This window comes from Spinacia oleracea, chromosome 4, assembly GCF_020520425.1.
Source record: "Spinacia oleracea cultivar Varoflay chromosome 4, BTI_SOV_V1, whole genome shotgun sequence".
Taxonomy (NCBI): Eukaryota; Viridiplantae; Streptophyta; class Magnoliopsida; order Caryophyllales; family Amaranthaceae; genus Spinacia; species Spinacia oleracea.
This window is the reverse complement of record NC_079490.1, coordinates 16,339,080-16,353,585: the sequence shown is the minus strand read 5'-3', so window position 1 is coordinate 16,353,585 and position 14,506 is coordinate 16,339,080. Positions and strand designations below refer to the sequence as shown.

Sequence of the window (14,506 nt, the reverse complement as noted above, 5' to 3'; positions counted from 1 at the left end):
CCTTTTCCCCACCGAATTGGTGTCTCTCGATCATGTTTATCAGCTGGGGTTCGATCTTGAAATTCTCGACCGCAATGGAAGGCATGATTGCCTTGGGGAGCATAGACAGACTTGGTTTAGAGTAGTCTGTAAGCCTTGGCACAAGTGGGGTGGCTGTGGTGGTGCTTGGTCACCCATCTCTGAATCTGTATGGAATAGATTGCTAATCAGATAGTCGGATTCAGAGTCAGAATAGTCTCTCAACTGTTTAACGAATCTACGCCGTCTACGAAAGGTCCGTTCAGGTTGAGGATCGAACGAAGTCAGATCGCTGGTATGGACAGTCCTGGGCATAAACAAGCAAAAACTAGAAAAAATTCGTGAGATCCGGTCTCAAGGAACGGGAGTCCCTTGAGAAGTAACAAACAATAATCTAGAAAAACAATTAATAACAGAAAATAAAACCGTTTTTCCGGCAACGGCGCCAAAATTTGACAGGCTAAATCGTACTCCTATCAAAGATAAACCTAACGTTCACAAACTAAATATATAGCAAGGGAAGCAGGGATCGTATCCACAGGGAAACAGGCGTTCTTTCTACTATTAAATTACTAATCTAGACTACTGGTAACAAGAGTTTGGATTGGGTTGTGTATTAAACTAAAGCAAATAATCAAATCGGAAAATAACAATATTAAAGGAATCTAGGGCAGCGGTTCACCATAAATGCTGACCGGGATTGGACAACGAACAATGACAATCAATTAACAATCATAACTAGGAAAACATGCATCTCTCGAATCTTATGAATTCCTTAGGATAGAACAACTAGCGGGCTCTCGCTACGTACTAGAAATAATTCCTATCTAATAGCCACATACCAAAAACATCAGATTTATACCTCTCGGTGCATAATCCAAGCTTAATCAAACTCAAATCAAAATAGTCCGGCCGAACAGAATTGACGAGCAATAATAATAAGCTATAGAAATTATAATCAATCAATCAATAATCAAGTCCACATATAATCCCAATCATGCATTCATGGATCCCCTAAACCCTAGAAATTAAACTACTCCCTCATGATAATAAATAACAAAGCAATTAGCATAATGGAAAACATGATTAAAGCAACAAAATAAATTAAGGTAGGAAATAATACCGAATTGAAGAACAAATAAAATAATAAAGCTTTGATCTTTACTTGAAATTAAAAACTAAGTATTTGAATAATTGGAGAGAAAACTAGAAATAAACTAAGTATTGAAAACTAGAATAAAAAAGATGTCACTAAAAATATAAGGGGCTAGTATTTATAGTTTGCCCAAAATAGAGCCCAAAATCGGAAATAAAATCTCGCGAAATACGCTGGAGGTTGGCGTCGCCCGATCGGGCGATGTGCTCGATAGTCGGCCTGATCAGGCGAAATTCCGCCCGATCGGGCGAAGCCCGCCCGATCGGGCGCGTGTTGAAACTGCACGATCCTCTATCTTCAAAACTTCATATCTCTTTCGTTATTCGTCGGAATTAGGCGAGTGACCACTTGTTGGAAAGATATTGAAGTCTAGAATCCAACCCAATTAGAATTATATCATTTGGAGTTGTAGAACTTGAGTTATGCTTAAAATAGTGGACTATAGTCATTTTTGTACTTCCTTCGTTATTCGCTTTGCTTCAAAACTCTTCAAACTTAATGTTTGTGCTCTCGAAAGTACATAATCTCTTATATTGATTCAAATGAGTAGGAAATTCACAAAAATATACTAATTCCTACAATGATGAACCTGAAACTACAAACACACTACAAGGAGCACATTAGTACTAAAAATCGCTCCGAAGAGCTCATTTGAGATCAAAAAGTACTAAGGGACGGGGGTAAAAACTCTACATAAAACACACATATCACGACGACGAGCAAGGGAGCTCGTCGCCCGTGCAGTACAATGCAGCGAGCAAGGGCCATGGCGCACGAGTACAAGGCAGCACGCTGCCCTTGTGTCGAGTGCCGTGTGCAGCATGGGCGAGAGCAATGGGCAAGCACATGCGACGAGCAAGATGCGTGTGGGCAGCGATGAGCTGCGCCACGATGCACCAGGCTCGCCGAGAGCTAGGCAGCCACGACACAACACAAGGTTGCGCACAGCGTAGCCATCATGGTTGTGTGTATGCGTGGCATATGGCTGTGTGTGCGGTGTGGCTGTGCAAGCCGTGTGCAACGATCAATGGCACGGGGCATGGGGCCTCGTAGCTCGATGGGGCTTGGGCGCAAGCCCAAGTGCCTCGTCTTGCGACGATTGATACGTTTTGATTTTAATTTTGAATTTTCAGTTCAGAAATAATTTTAATTAATTTTAAAATTAATAATTTAAATTGTTTTCTCGGAATTTAATTTTGAATATTATAATTATTATAAATTTTAATTTATACTAATTATTTTACAAAAATTAAAACCTTGAATTAATTTAAATTCGTTTAATTCAACTGAAAATAAATTAAGTGGATTCAATTATGAATTTATATGAGCTTTCAATTTTAATTAAATTTGTATGTTTCCGGTTAGACTAGAAATACATTTTTATGTTTAAAATAAGTAAAGCATATGAATTTATTGGTTTAAGTGGGAGCGTTTTAGTCATAAACTCTTGATTAGGTCTACAAATCCTTTAAGGTTAAACAACTTGATTAGAATTAATAAGGACTAAATAATTGGTAGATTATTGGTGCCCTTGATTAATTGCTGCAAATATTTATGTGATGCATAACATGTTTTACTAACCAGCTATGTGGGCCATTCATGATAATGAATGGGTGAATGGTATATATTGTATATGTACTGTTTTGCAGGTTATGAAGTGACTAGTATGGCCCAAATAGGATAGAAAATATGGTCTGCGTACCATTATTTTGAATGTAATTGGTCTAATGCACCAAAGTTTGTTTTTCAATTCAAATATGTTCTGCGTACCATCAAATAGTTGTAATTAGTTTAATTATAGCTTATCCTATTTGAAGAAAATGGCGCCTCCCATGGTGAAATTCAAGACGGAGTTTCCAATCCATTTTCAAGACGGACTTTGAAATGGAAGCTTCAAGATGAAGTCGGGCCATACTAGATCACATTTATCTTATGCATGCTTTAACTTATTTATTGTTTTAAATATATCTTAATTATGCATGAGATTATGGCTTGATTATGTTGCATGATTAAGGATTATAGTTCACTTAAAATCTAACCAACATAGTAAGATCCTTAAGTTCCAAACTTTAAAATTGAGTTAAAAGGTGCCATGCCAAAATAACACTTACTTGGATAACCTTTACATCAATCTAGTAATAGTTTTACGCTCAGCGAGATGTTACTTATTGATCCTAAAGGGGTAAGGTACACAAACAATTGTGAGTACATGTTAGTTTTGGTGACACTCAACGATATAAGTAAGGAGTCCTTTTATGTCGTGGCAAAATTGATAGGTTTACCTAATAAGTTCTTAGACGTACCTATTAACCAAGAGTAGTTTCTAGACTATTAGCAAAAGGCTTTTGCTTACCTAAAAGATTTTAGAATTAAGTCTAAATACATAATGTGCTTAATTCTTCAATGGTTTTAGGGTCTTGGAATCATTTTATTCACACCTGCCGGAACACATAAAAATGCTTAATGAACATTAAATTATGCATGTATGCTAGAATTTAAGTTTATTAAGAGAAACTGTGAATGGTTATTTATTTGTTTATTCTTTTTCATTGTAGTTTTAACTATGGCAAACAAAAATTCATTCAACATCCGATCAATTCTCGAAAAGGAGAAGTTGAACGGGAAAAACTTCCTTGACTGGCAAAGGAACTTGCAAATAGTTCTTATGCAGGAAGAAAAGGAGTATATCCTGGAAGAGGCGATGCCCGAATCCGCAGGCGACGGGGTCACTCAGGCAGCCCTCAATCGTTGGATTGATGCCAACAAGGATGTGAAATGTCTAATGCTTGCAACCATGAGTGCAGATCTACAGAAAACATTCATCAACTCAGATGCTTTCACAATCATCAGTGAGTTGAAGAACATGTTCCAAGATCTGGCTCGAGTCGAAAGATTCGAGACTCATAGGCAAATTCTTGAGACCAAGCTTAAGAAAGGCGAGCCCGTAAGTCCACATGTTCTCAAAATGATTGGACTCATTGAGAATATGAGTCGGCTGGATCAGCAATTCTCTCAGGAAATGGCTATAGACACCATCCTCCATTATCTTCATAGCGGGTATGATCAGTTCAAGCTGAACTACAGTATGAATAGTCTGGACAAAACGCTCACTGAGCTTCACGGTATGCTGAAGACCGCTGAAAAAACGCTCAAATGTGATAAGCAAGATGTGCTTATGGTGCGTGAGGGCAACTTCAAGAAATCTGGAAAGAAGAGGAATGCTAAGAAACATGGCAAGAAGGCCCGCCCGACTAAGCAATCTGGCGCCAAGTCTGAAAAGAGGAAGGTCAGTCAACCCACTTCTGAGTCCGAGTGCTTCTACTGTAAGAAGAAGGGGCACTGGAAAAGAGATTGCTTGAAGCTTAAGGAAGATCAGAAGAACGGAACAGTCGTTCCATCTTCAGGTATTTTCGTTATAGATTGTATACTTGCTAATTCAACTTCTTGGGTATTAGATACAGGTTGTGGCTCACACTTATGTTCCAATCCACAGGGACTAAGAAGAAGTAGAAGGTTAAGCAAGGGAGAAGTCGACCTACGAGTGGGAAATGGAGCACGGATTGCTGCATTAGCTGTAGGAACTTATTATTTTTCGTTGCCCTCTGGGCTAGTTTTGGAACTAGAAGAGTGTTTCCATGTTCCAAGTCTTACTAAAAACATCATTTCTATTTCTTGCTTAGATGCTAAGGGATTTTCCTTTTTAATAAAAGACAATAGTTGTTCGCTTTATTTTAAAGAGATGTTTTATGGATCTGCTAGATTAGTCAACGGACTTTATTGATTAGATCACGACAAAGAAGTTTATAACATAAATACCAAAAAGGCCAAAAAGGATGATTCAGATCTCACCTATCTGTGGCATTGTCGATTGGGCCATATTAACTTGAAACGCATAGAAAGACTTCAAAAGGAAGGAATTCTAGAACCATTTGACTTAGAGGATTATGGTAAGTGCGAATCATGTTTACTTGGCAAAATGACAAAGAAACCTTTCTCTAAAGTTGGAGAAAGAGCAACTGAACTATTGGGTTTAATCCATACAGATGTATGTGGACCAATGAGTATAAATGCTAGAGGTGGTTTCAGCTTCTTTATCACTTTCACTGATGACTTCAGTAGATATGGTTATGTCTACCTAATGAAGCATAAGTCTGAATCCTTTGACAAATTCAAGGAATTTCAGAGTGAAGTAGAGAATCAATTAGGCAAGAAGATTAAGGCACTGCGGTCTGATAGAGGCGGTGAATATCTGAGCTATGAATTTGATGACCATCTGAAAGAATGTGGAATTCAATCAGAATTGACTCCTCCTGGAACACCACAATGGAACGGTGTGTCGGAATGGAGGAATAGAACCTTGCTAGACATGGTTAGATCAATGATGGGTCAGGCCGAACTTCCAATAGAATTTTGGGGACATGCACTAAATACAGCTGCACTCACTATAAATAGAGCTCCGTCTAAAGCTGTTGAAAAGACTCCATATGAGTTATGGTTTGGAAAGCCTCCAAATGTGTGTTTTCTTAAGATTTGGGGATGTGAAGTATACGTGAAACGATTAATTTCAGACAAACTTCATCCAAAATCTGACAAATGTATCCTTGTGGGATATCCAAAAGAAACAAAGGGGTATTACTTCTACAATACATCTGAGAACAAGGTGTTTTTTGCTCGAGATGGTATCTTTTTGGAAAAGGATCACATTTCCAAAATGACAAGTGGGAGAAAAGTAGACCTCGAAGAAATTCGAGTCGAACAACAAAATCTAGAGAATGCTCAAGATGACATTCAGGATGAAACTCAGAGATCTTTAGAAGTATCTGGTGAGAATCATGGACCATCTAGAAATGTAACCCCGCGTAGATCACAGAGATATAGATCTCAACCGGAAAGGTACTTAGGTATTTTGACAAACGAGAGCTATAACGTTCTATTACTTGAAAGTGATGAACCTGCGACTTACAAACAGGCTATGACGAGCCCTAGCTCCAAGCAATGGCAAGAAGCCATGTAATCTAAACTAGAATCCATGTCTGAAAACCAAGTATGGGATTTGGTCGATTTGCCAGATGGCTACCAAGCCATTGGAAGCAAATGGGTTTTCAAACTGAAAAAGGACAAGGATGGAAAACTTGAAGTTTTCAAAGCTAGATTGGTTGCAAAAGGTTACAGGCAAGTCCACGCTGTGGATTACGATGAAACCATTTCACCAGTTGCAATGCTAAAGTCTATTCGGATAATGTTAGCAATCGCTGCATATTATAATTACGAAATATGGCAGATGGATGTCAAAACCTCTTTCTTAAACGGCATTTTAACATAAACTATGTTTATGACACAGCCTGAGGGTTTTGAGGATCTAAAGAATGCTAAAAAGGTATGCAAGCTAAAGAAATCAATCTACGGATTGAAGCAAGCATCAAGGAGCTGGAATATACATTTTGATGAAGCAGTCAGTGACTTTGGTTTCATCAAGAACGCAAACGAATCTTGTGTATACAAGAAGGTCAGTGGGAGCAAAATTTCTTTTCTAGTATTATATGTCGACGACATATTACTTATCGAAAATGACATTCCTATGTTGAACTCTGTCAAGATTTGGCTTGGGAAATGTTTTTCGATGAAGGATCTAGGAGAAGCACAGTACATACTGGGCATCAAGATTTACAGAGACAGATCTAAAAGGATGATTGGACTTAGTCAAAGCACTTATATCAATAAGGTGCTTGAAAGGTTCAAGATGGCAGACTCCAAGCGAGGCTACCTACCCATCTCTCATGGAATGACTCTAAGCAAGACTCAGTGCCCAAAAACACTTGATGAGCGTAGACGAATGAATGGGATTCCATATGCATCGTTGATTGGTTCAATAATATATTCTATGATATGTACACGCCCGGATGTTGCGTATGCACTCAGTGCTACGAGCAGATACCAGTCAGACCCATGAGAGGCACATTGGACTACTGTCAAGAACATTCTGAAGTACGTGAAAAGGCACAAAGATGACTTCCTGGTCTATGGTGGAGATGATGAATTAATTGTTAAAGGCTATACGGACGCAAGTTTCCAAACCGACAAAGATGATTTCATATCACAGTCTGGGTTTGTCTTCTGCCTCAACGGAGGAGCAGTAAGCTGGAAACGTGCTAAGCAAAGCACCATTGCGGATTCTACAACTGAAGCGGAGTACATTGCTGCACATGAAGCAGCAAAGGAAGCTATATGGCTAAGGAAGTTCATAGGTGAACTTGGTGTAGTCCCCTCCATTAAAGGACCCATAACCCTATATTGTGATAATAACGGAGCTATTGCACAGGCAAAGGAGCCTAGACACCACCAAAGAGTCAAGCATGTACTTCGTAGATTTCACCTTCTACGAGAGTTCGTTGAAAGAAAAGAAGTCGAGATAAGCAAAATTGGAACTGATGACAACATCTCAGATCCATTGACTAAACCTCTGCCGCAGGCGAAGCACAACTCGCACACTGCAGCTATGGGAATCAAGCATATTGGAGAATGGCTTTGATGTCCTTGTTTAATGTTTTAAAGTTTTAGAGTTTAATACTTTGTAAAAACATTATTGGTTAATCATTCACAATAAATGAATAGAATTCATTTTTCCATTTAATTTATGGTTTATTAAATGATGAGTCCCTTCAATTTGACGAAATATTCAAGATGGACTGTCAGGACCAGTCCCGTGACTAAGAATTGTCTATCAAGTGAACTTGAATGTCAAAAGTTGAAAATGGTCCCTGGTTGGAGTTTTCTATAAAGATGGACGCATAGAAAACGTTAGACGACTAGAATGCAAGATGACTAGCAATTCTGTTTCTTGAACTATGTGGACATGGCAATGTCGTAATCATTTGCATAGATACTTACTTGGGGAAGACTAGTATCGGACAGACCTATGAAACTTTACTGTAAGAGATAAAAATCTGTCATAAGTAAATTTCATTAAAATTATTAGACACTAATCCTCAATACCTGAGTGATTTGAGATTACTTGTTTGAGAACTGGTTACTTTGATGTTGTCAACCGTCGCACCGTAAAAGGAGGCTATAAAGGAAACGCTCAGGTAATCACCTATCAAACGAAGTCTAATCTCAAGATCGCAAGATTGGGATTGTCTTCCCATAAATCGGGATGAGATGCTGAAAATTTGTACAAGGCCACTAGGAGAGCTAAAAACTGTAAAATGCATGGCCGTGCTTAGATGAATCATAGGCTATGATTATCTGTTTATTTGATTAGTTGACCTCAAAAATCGAGAAACACCTCTGGACATAATAAGGATGACAACTCTTACCTTATGTTCAAGAGCAAGCACCGAGTGACAAAGGAATTAGGAAATGCACACTTGTCCCTAAGGACAAGTGGGAGACTGAAGGAAATAATGCCCTTGGTCCAAGTATGCATTTAATGTTAAGTCTAATAAATGCAGTTCAGTATTAATTAAACAAGTTAATAATTCAGTGAGATCAAGTGAGCTGAATGCCTAGCTAGAGGCCGCTTCAGTTCAAGTGGAATTAATGATATTAATCCACAGCTTACTCTTGACTGAACCCGTAGGGTCACATAAATAGTACGTAAACGGATCAAGTATTTAATGGCATTAAATACTCCATCTATGGATATTCGGAATCGACGGATCTTGGTTTCAGTGGGAGCTGAGATCGTCAAAGGCAAGAAATGAATACTCCAGAAACGATGATATTGCCGGAAACGGAAATATGGATCGTATCGGAAATATAAATATTATCTAAATCGTAGATGTTGCCGGAAACGGAAACATGGTACGTATCGGAAAAAATTATCGGAAATGAAAATATTGCCGGAATCGAAAATATTGCCGGGAACGGAAATATTGTCAGAATCGGAAATATTATCGGAATCCGAAAATAATTCTGGAAACGGAAATATTAAATATTTGTTCGAAACGGAAATTAATTCCGGAATCGTAAATGTTAAATATTGTTCGTATCGGAAATAAATTCCGGAATCGGGAATTTAATCGGAAGCGTATCGTACGAATTAGCATCAGACGAGACTTGCTGGACGAAGGCCCAGCACGAAGCCAGGCCCTCGCCCAGCAAGCCATACGCATCAACACACACGCCAAAGCCTCGCCAGGCCCAGCGCAAGGCCAGGCCCAGCAAGGTATGGCGCGCGCGGAACGTCGTGGGCTGCGACGGACATGGGCTGCGAGCAAGTGCAGCTCGCGTGGGCCGCGAGGCTTGCGCGGGCTGTGCTTGTGCTCGTGCTCGTGTGCGGTTGTGTGCAATACGAATCCTAAAGCTATTAGAATTCGTTCTATGATTAAATCCTAATCCTAGTAGATATAATTTATTTAATAGAGTTCTAACAGGATTCTAATTAAACTAATTGGTATTCTAATAGGATTCTAAGGCCTTTTCCATAACTCTATAAATATGTGCCTAGGGTCACAAATTTATATACAAGTTTCAAGTATTCAAAGCTAGGATTTTTAAGCTGAAAATCAGCCATAAACACTTGCCTATTTAGCCGAAAATTATAGAACCTTAAGGGAGATTCTAGTTGGTCAATCTTAAGGCGGATCCGGACGTGCTATGGACTATCTACGGAGGGACGACACTTGGAGTCCTAAAGACTTGTTCTTGTTCGGTTCGGGCGCAGCTAGGGAAGGCACACTACAAAGTGTATGCATCTAAATTATGCTATATGATTATGTGCAATTAATATGTATCCTGGCATCTAGGTTTTTCCTCATGATTTATGGTGGAAGAATTGTTGTTGCCTGGAAGCCTGGTTGTTTTACAATGAACATTGTTGCTGTAACAAGCCAGCTTATCCATTGTCATGTTACCCCTGTTAGTGGCATGACTAGTTTTTTCTGTACTTTTGTTTATGCCTTTAATGATAGTTCCCAGAGAAAAGAGTTATGGAAAACTTTTATGGAATTGAACACTCATGATCCATGGCTATTAGGTGGGGATTTTAATTGTGTGATGGGGGTTGAAGAAGAGGCATGCTGAAATTACTGATATTAATACCTGCACTACTAGAAAATGTGCATTTAACGACAATTAACTAACGACGGACTCGACATTCAGTCGTGAAAAGCATGATTGCACTACAACTTCACGACCAAAATATAAGTTCGTCGTAATAGGTGGAAAAAAAAGAAAAGAAAAAAAAATAAACTTATTGTTTGTCGTTATTTCCCATTCTCTACAGCGCCACTTTTTATTTTCGAAGGCTGCCCTCATTTTTCACTCATCTCTAACCTAAAATCTTGAACGACGGCGGTCCTCGAGTGCTTCAATTCTTAAATTCTTTTTATTTCTTCCTCTCTCTCGCTATGGAATTTTCATGGACGAGAAGTTTATTCTTTGATCTTAACTTCTTCATCAAGTTTCAGCAGATTACAATAATTTAAATGGCAATTTCTATCTTTTCTCTACTGCCAATTTTTTTATCCGTTGAATTCGGATCATTTTTACAAATAAATTTCGTTTCTTCATTGGAGGCAATACTGCAAAAATTGATCCAATTCTTCAATTTTCGCTCAACTTTGAAGCTTCTCCTGAATAGTTGGTTGGGGCTTCCAGGTTTGGCAATGTTTGGATTTGAAGGCTGGAGAATTGTCTTGTGAATTTGGGGAATTTGATCAGTATGTTTCTCTTTCTTGCTTTACTGTTTGCTTATGTAAATTATGTTTCTCAGTGTTTTTTTTTCATTTAAGACCGAGTTTTAGGAAATTTAAATCTTCGTTTGCAAATTCTTGTTCAAGGCAACTGATTCATACAATTTAATTCGCTATTTATTTGTCTAGCTTGTAATTGTTAATTGGTAAGTCTGTATTGCGATTTGTGAATTGCGAGTTGCATGTTTCGATTAGTGCTTCTTTTTCAATTGTTTAATTTATATCGTATATGCTTAATTTTAGAACTCAGGAATTCGTACTCTTGATTGTAGGGGCACTTGGAATTTATGATTTGTATTCTCTGAATTTTGGATTTGTTATATTAGATGTGAAATATTAATTCAGTAACAGATCAACCTTTATATATAATGTTGATAATTACTTATGGCATCAATCCTGTGAAGTGCCGTCACGGTAAGAATTTAATTAGATATGTAACTTTCAGTTTGGGCCTGCTTATAAATCATGTGAATTACTGTTCTTAACTTGTTGGCCTAGAGTGGTGTCAAATCTTTTGTTAGCGACTGAGAGTATTTATATCACTTGGTTCTTATATTAGATATATTCCTATTCAGGTTTGAGATCAAACTTAGTTTTCTTCATTTGAAATAAGGTGTTCTGGTTTAAATTAAGGGTTTTGATGCTGTGTGTAAATGTAGTCCAAGTGAACTTCTGAAACCATTCTTCTCTTCAAGCACTCTTCATCTCCATTCCCACAAATCTCCAATCCCATCAATTCCTGATATTCATTCAAAAAGAATAACATGAATCAGGTTTTTGTTTTTTGTTTTTTCCTGACGGAAATATATGTTTCAAAGTTGTAAACTATATGAAATTAAAAAATAAAAATGGCTTATATTAGAAGCTTACATCCATGGAGTCTTTGTCTTGTAACTTTGGTATCGATTTTTGGTCATCTGCTGGTTTTTTTATAAAGACTTATAAGATAATGATATGGCATCTTGTCCCGCCCAGTAATTCGCTTCTCAAGGTCTTTAAGGGACTCTTCTGCTTTTCCAAGCATCCCTAACTTGATATAAACAGAAGCTACAGTGCTGAAACTAGTCTAATTAGGAACAACTGTTGGTTCCAACTTCATTTCTTCAAAAACTTGCTCCATATTTTCAGCAGAACCGTAGGGTGCAGATAGCCAAATATTGTGGGAGTATAATTCAAGCCGGATTCTTTTCTGCTTCATTTCAGAAACCAGCTTCTCAACTTGGTCAGGTAAATATTCGGTTGTCTTTAAGTGTGTCAGGTAACCTCACAAAATAATCTTCCGCACTCGAAACTCCATGAACTTTGGCAATTAGGTCTAGTTGGATAGTTGTGTGACTGCTGGTTATTCTGAACCTCTCTATTCTGTTACTCATCCATTCATAGACCTAGAGATACCAAAAATTCATTTAGTTACAGTTAGCCTGTCAAAGTTTCTAAACATTTGAATAAATTTTATAATTTTTCAGTTACAGTACTTGTGTTTCACGGACAAGTTCAAAACGTTTTAGTTAATCAAGCAACTAAACTTAGGAGATGGGTCGTGTTGTTGTTTGTTCAAGTTGCTGTCATTTTTTTTTTTTTGCCAGGTATTATATATATAATGGTAGAAAATCCATTTTTAGAAAGAATGGAGTTTACATGTCTTTTATGGGGCGTTTGGTGTCTCCAGCATCCAAAACCCATCAGTGAGTAGGTTGGCCAAGAATATGGCAACTCAACTGCAACATATCAGTTATTGCTTAATAAGTCTAATAATCCCAACTGCAACATATTAGTTAGATGAGCAGATAATAGGTTTAATCCTGCTTTTAAATAGATGAGCAGATAAAGAAACCTTAATAGGTCTAATCATCCCAATTGCAACATATCAGTTATCATTCCTTGTATTTCCTACAACTTTAGCAATCATTCCAACTGCAACATATCAGACCAAGCCAAACCAACTCATAATAGGAAACCAACACTCAAAATTCAAATTACCCTATGCTTTGCTTGTTAACAGTCTGAATACAATACAACAAACTGCAGCCTCCAAAACCCATCTAAACTTCATCAATTACTGAACTAACCAAGAACCAAAGCAGCACTCACTAGGGGCCAACACTCCAGCTTCTGATCATTCTGCTACAGAACTGCAAGAACTCAGAAAATACACTCGAGCTGAAACAAGGCAGCCCAATAGGAGGCAACATATCAGACCAGGCCAAACCAACACTCAAAATTCAAATTACCCTATACTTTGCTTGTTAACAATCTGAATACAATACAGCAAACTGCAGCCTCCAAAACCCATCTGAACTTCATCATTTACTGAACCAACCCAGAACAAAAGCATCACTCACTAGGGGCCAACACTCCAACTTCTGATCATTCTGCCACAGAACTGCAAGAACTCAGAAAGTACACCCGAGCTGAAAAATCCAAGCCCAAAATTACCTCCCATTTCTCAAGCCATACACCTATAAAATCCAGGTCCGATCAAGTCAACATATCAAGTGTTGCTTCTGATATGATTAAACAGGTACACTCGTTTATCAAGCGTTTAACTTTTGGAAACAAGTTGAGAAAATGAGTTTAACATAGTTTTAACTTAAATGTCAAGCATTTGTAATGTAATCTGAGCGTGCCGACTTTTCCATGAATATGTGATTTCTTGAAGTTTCTTTTCCATGTTTTTTACAGCTTTTGAATGAAAATATACGAATTAGAAAAAGTGAGAGGTGCCCTGTTGGGGTGCGGGATTTGTTGGATATGTCAAAAACAGAATATTATCCGATCTTGACATTTAACTAGTAGATTAGAACTTTGACAATTGGCCTTTAATTCGAGCCACCCATGTATGATACTAATTGAGATGGTTACATGTGTTGTAGGAGGAAATTCAGAAAATAATGGAAGAAGAACCAACACTTTCCCATGTACAGGTACTTTTTCTTCATTTATATGTTTTTTGGTTTTATTTTTACTTTCCCATGCCATGATATTTAACTTTTTTGCTTCTTTATATAGGTAGCACAAAAGGTGTTTAAGTCGAAGTCTCGTGATCGGGTTTTGGGTTTTGGGTTTTGGAGGAGGAATAACACTTAAAGAATTATCAGGACCACAACCTAGTAGGGTGGAACTTCAATCTAAGTTGAATGAGGCAAACAAACAAATAAATCATGTTCTTACCAATCACGTGGATACGGTACAGGAAGAAAACAATGCACTTAAGAGTCGCATGAGTTCAGTTGAAGAAGAGCTTAATGAGCTTAAAGCATTTAAAGAAGTGTTCTTACAACGCTTTTCAAAAGATGGCACTCCAAGATAGAATACTTCAATTAGTTAGATTTTTATTTTGTTCTTTTAGATTAAACAAGAATTACTTATCTTTTTTTAGAATTTAACGACAAGGGGATGTGATTTTTGATTTAACATAACTTGAAATTCTATTGTCAAAAATATTTTGAGTAATGAAATTTTAATTTGTTTATAGTTATCTATATTGTTGGACAGGGAAAATGTGGTGCTTTGAAAAGCGCAAATAATATTATTATGATTGCAATATTAACGACAGAATAGTTGGTCGTTATTGCCAAAATTCCAATTTTTGGCCTGTTGGAAAGGACATTTTACAAGGGATATGTTGGTCGTTATT

The 14,506-nt window shown here is 37.6% G+C and overlaps 1 long non-coding RNA gene across 1 annotated transcript; it reads left to right on the top strand.

The window, feature by feature from the left end:
- The first annotated feature begins 10,382 nt into the window (after positions 1-10,382).
- On the top strand, positions 10,383-14,347 carry LOC130472525 (uncharacterized). Its single transcript, XR_008933015.1, has 3 exons — positions 10,383-10,836; positions 13,743-13,793; positions 13,879-14,347. It is a non-coding gene; the product is annotated as an uncharacterized lncRNA (long non-coding RNA).
- The last annotated feature ends 159 nt before the right edge of the window (positions 14,348-14,506 follow it).